Source organism: Myotis brandtii, unplaced genomic scaffold, assembly GCF_000412655.1.
Source record: "Myotis brandtii unplaced genomic scaffold, ASM41265v1 scaffold210, whole genome shotgun sequence".
Lineage (NCBI taxonomy): Eukaryota > Metazoa > Chordata > Mammalia > Chiroptera > Vespertilionidae > Myotis > Myotis brandtii.
The window spans coordinates 625,597-630,644 of NW_005357847.1; the positions used below are offsets into that span (position 1 = coordinate 625,597).

Consider the following 5,048-nt stretch of genomic DNA (forward strand, 5'->3'; position numbering starts at 1 on the left):
GAACGTTGGAGTTCGCAGCAAGCAAGCCTCCCTGCTCGCTTCAGTGCCTGGCTGCCGGCCGCCATCTTGGCTGACAGTTAATTTGCATATACTCACTGATTAGCCAATGAAAAGGGTAGCGGTCGTACGCTAATTACCATGTTTCTCTTTTATTAGTGTAGATATCTTTCAGAGAGGAAGGGAGAGGGAGAGAGAGATAGAAACATCAATGATGAAAGAGAATCATTGATCAGCTGCCTCCTGCACACCCCTTACTGGGGATTGAGCCCACAACCTGTGCATATGCCCTTGACAGGAATTGAATTCTGGACCCTTCAGTCTGCAGGCCTATGCTCTATCCACTGAGCAAAACCAGCTAGGGCAAAGTATACTATTAACTTTGGGTAATTACAACGTATCAACGTAGTTTCATTTTTGGAAAAAATTATACCATTCTGATGAGTGATATTGATAAGGGGGAAGCTATCCATATGTGTGGACAAAGGGTGTATGGGAAATCTTTATAACATCTTCTTAATTTTTTTAATCTAAATATGTTCTAAAATTGCCATTGAAATAACAGTATTCCTTTATATTATGTGTGTGTGTGTATTATTATCCATATATTTATGGATATTACTTGGAAATGCTACATTGGATAATTGCAGAAAAATGTGACACTTATGATAGAAGAACTGGGAAGATTAGCAGAGAATACATTAACATTGTTTGATGAGTTTGAAGGTGGTAGAGTCATGTGGCCATAATTTGAGGAAAGATGTCCAGGAAACTCATAGGGTAGGACTTTCAGCAAAGATTAGGGGAAAGAAGGCAATGTAAAAGGGAGTCTGGTAGGTTGGGTTAGGTGAGAGGCTGATGGAAGGTAATTATAAATAGAATTATCCCAGTCGGGATTGTGGTGACTGGATGTCTTTGAACAGTGAACACATTTGGCTGATCCAAAACTCATTAATTTCACATGGAGGACCCCAGAACAACTGTCAGCTTAAAAGGAAAATTAGGAAATTTGATTTAGCAATCAGTGGCCACTCAGGAAGAAAAAAAATTTCAAAACTTTGTCAAGCCTGCAGAATTTGTGAAAGATCAGAAGAAAATGGAACATTCGGGAATATCCAATTGCTGCAGGATAAAACATAACTAATCATGAGGCAAAGGTATCAAAGACTTAAAGTATCCAAAAGTTAAGGAAAGGAAAGGTTTGTGGGAAAAACACATGAAAAAGAGCATAATGATCCTCACTTACAGATATCCACAAAAGTTTCACTCAGAAATTTACTGAGTGTAATACTTCAAATGAGGCCTCCAGGCTGATAAGAGAGAACTCCATCTATAAAATTGGGTTCCTAGACTAAAGAAATTCCAGCTCTAAAGCTGCAGCAGCACAGGGATAAGACCCTCATGGGTTTCAATTGGAGATGGAAAAATAGAGAAGGGAAAGAGGTGGGGATGACAAAGAATGTAGGTCATGAATGTGATTATCAAAGAATGGAGAAAGTGATCTGTCCCCAGTTTTGGAAATAGTAAAATATAGGCCTGTATTTCTATTATAATTCATGAAACATTGCTGAGAGTTTTATCCCAGGGAAAGGCATTCGTGTGAAGAAAACACAATATTATAGGTAAGATATATCGGTTTCAGTTTGACCAATATCTATGTCAGTTTGGGCACATGGTTCAGGCCATCACCTACCAGTGAGCACTAGGCAGAGCTCAAGCTCTGGGAGGAACTGGGTCTTCTGCATGCAGCAGTCAGGAAGACAGTCAAGTCCATTAGATCTAAAGAACAGAACCTGGGGGGAGGATGGGAAACACCCTCTGCTCCTATTTCATATGACCATAGGTCATGCAGGAGGAGACTCCCACGTATGCTTCTGACCTTTTCTGTGTAAGTGCCAAGAGAGAGTTTCTGCCTCACTCTTGATCCCTTGGGACAGGAATATGCAGCGGGAGATCTGGGCACATTGTTTGGGTTACCTGATGAGTTTTCTGAGCTCCAGAGCAGAGAAGCTTGAACATTCCCCTCTGTTTGATCATTGCAGTCAAAGTGAATCCAAAGGGTTGAGGGGTAGGTGGAACTTTAACATTCTTTATTTTATTTTCTTGTTATGTCTCTGCAGGAGACTTCTTTTATAAAAATTAAATTCATTTAGGTAACATCTATATATATAAAATGCCAGCATCTGTAACAACCAGAATGACCGATGACCGGTTTCTATGATGCCCACTGTGGCCAGCAAACTGGCCCCACCACGATAAACCTGCAGCCCCTGCCCTGATCACACCACCCACCCAATAGGGGGTGGGACTGGCCATCCAGCCTCCCGCAGCCCCTCCCCCTGGCCTTCCCACCCCCTCTGTGCCCCCAAAAACCTCCCTCGGGCCAGCCCTGCCCCAGATCAGCCCCTCCACCCCAATCAGGGGCAGGGCCAGCTGGCCAACCACCCATGGCCCCTCCCGTAGGCCGCTGGCCTCCAGTCAGCATCCCTAACCCTAACCCTAACCCACCCCAATAGGGGGAAGGGCTGGCCAGCCAACTCCTGAAGCTCCTCCCCCCAACTGCCCTGCTCCTGATCACACCCCTCACCCCAATGGGGGGGGGCAGCTGGCCAACCTCACCCCTGTTAGAATAGCTAATATCAGTAAGACAAGACATAACAAGTGTTGGAGAGGATGTGGAGAAAACGTTACCCTTGTACACTGCTGGTGGAATGTAAATTTGCACAGCCGCTATGGAAAACAGTATGGAGTTTCCTCAAAAAATTGTGAATAGAGGTATCACATTGCCCAGCAATCCCTTTTCTGGGTATCTACCTGAAAAACATAAAAACACTTATTCATGAAGATATATATATACTCCTATATTCATTGCAGCATTATTCATAACTAGAGGCCCAGTGCATGAATTTGCACATGGGTGGGGTCCAGCCAGCCTACCCCAATCGGGGGGAGGGGGGCTGATTGGGGATGGGGATGGCTGGGGGGAGGGGCCTGGAGAAGACTCACTGAGTTGAAGCTAAGCATGGGCCCCAGGCTTCTCAGGGATGGACGGCTTCAGCAAGGAAACAGAAACCACCAGAAGGCTCTGCTAATAGGCCCTGAGCTCCCTTTGGAGACAGACTCAGTTCTGGTATCTCTATACATTAGACACAGCCCGGCACTCAACTTTGTTGATCAAATCCATTGCATCGAAAAACTTGTTCCCCTTCTTCTCTTTGGACTCTTACAACAAATACAGGCCAATTGGAAGATGTGGGCCCCAGTGGCAGAGCCAGGCCCCACAATCACCTGGAATTTAGGCCTAAGACAACTGGGTAGCAATCTCCACAGAACAGACAGAACACACTGTTTTAGGTCTTAATTCTACCCTAAAATGTGCCCAGATGATACTCTTTAGCTGGGATAGACTGAACTAAGGAAACAAAGACTGAGTTTCCTTTGAGGTGGGATCCACCAGGAGCTGACTGGTGTCAAGGCCCCTCATAGGAAGCTGCCTTCCCCCAAGCTCGATGTGCTGTGAGCCAGTCTGTTTCTGGTGGTGCTGGGTCCTGGACTGCTTGTCAGGCAGCAGGTACACAGGGTTTCTCTCCACCGCCTTCCTGGCCTCCTGAGCAGTATCCTCCGGCCCAGCATGCCAGGCGGCTGTCGCTAAAGCCAGGACTCAGTGTAGGAGCTGGCCTGGGCCAAGAGGGACCCGTAGGTGGTCAGGCTGTGCCCCCCACCCTGTTTCTCAGTCTTGCTCATGTGGATCGGGCCAAAGCCCGCTGCCTGAGACTGGTGCCACATGGAGTGGGTTGCAGCGGGGCTAGGGGAGCCCTGATCTGCCAGCCTTGGTGACAATCATCTCGCACCCAGCTGATTGAATTCGTCACACAGAGCCTTTATCTCAAGCTGCATGTTCACACTGGCCACCTTTGTGTTCTTCTTTATGAGTGCCTTGGCAGTGGCCGCACAACTGGCCTCGGGGCCCTCGGGCTCAGTAGTGGCACTGGTGGCGGCCCCTGAGGCTGGTGCATCATAGTGACCGGTCTTTCCAGTCGTTCGACTGTAATGGTCGTTGGGCTTTTATTATATAGACAAGAGGCCCAGTGCATGAAATTCATGCACTGGGGGGAGGGGGGTCCCTCAGCCCATCCTGTGCCCTCTTACAGTCCGGAATCACCCAGGGGGATCAGGCTTAAGCTGACAGTTGGACATTGCTCTCGCAGATTGAGACCCCTTGCTCCTTACTGCCTGCCTGTTCACTCCTTACTGCTCAGCTCGTTGCTCCTTAGCGCTGCTGCAGAGGTGAAGAGGCTCCCGCCACCGCCGCTGCATTAGCCAGCCATGAGCCTGGCTTCTGGCTGAGTGGCGCTCGAGCGCACTGACCACCAGGGGGCAGCTCCTACATGGAGCGTCTGCCCTCTAGTGGTCAGTGCACATCATAGTGACCGGTCATTCTGGTCGTTCCGCTGTAATGGTTGTTTAGGATTTTATTATATAGACAGCCATGACATGGAAACAACCTAACTTGACCAATGATTGGATAAAAAAGACCTGTACAGACTTCTCACCCGATTCCTTGATAATCTGTCAGTGGGAGGTCCTTGTTCCCGGTCACTCGCATTTTTCAGCCCCGCCGAGCCCTACAAGTCTCAGCTATGCGTGAGTGCATCTCCATCCATGTTGGTCAGGCTGGTGTCCAGATCGGCAATGTCTGCTGGGAGCTCTACTGCCTGAAACACGGCATCCAGCCCGATGGCCAGATGCCAAGTGACAAGACCATTGGCGGGGGAGATGACTCCTTCAACACCTACTTCAGTGAGACGGGCGCTGGCAAGCATGTACCCAGGGCAGTGTTTGTAGACCTGGAACCCATAGTCATTGATGAAGTTCGAAATGGCACCTACCGCCAGCTCTTCCACCCTGAGCAGCTGATCGCAGGCAAGGAAGATGCTGCCAATAACTATGCCGTGGACACTACACCATTGGCAAGGAGATCATTGACCTGGTCCTGGACCGAATTCGGAAACTGGTATGTTTCTTCTCAAGAATAAAGAAAACAATGAGCC

General features: G+C 48.2%; 1 pseudogene; it reads left to right on the forward strand.

Moving 5' to 3' along the window:
• The first annotated feature begins 4,539 nt into the window (after window positions 1-4,539).
• LOC102254393 overlaps window positions 4,540-5,048 on the forward strand; it is a 1,516-nt pseudogene continuing 1,007 nt past the window's right edge.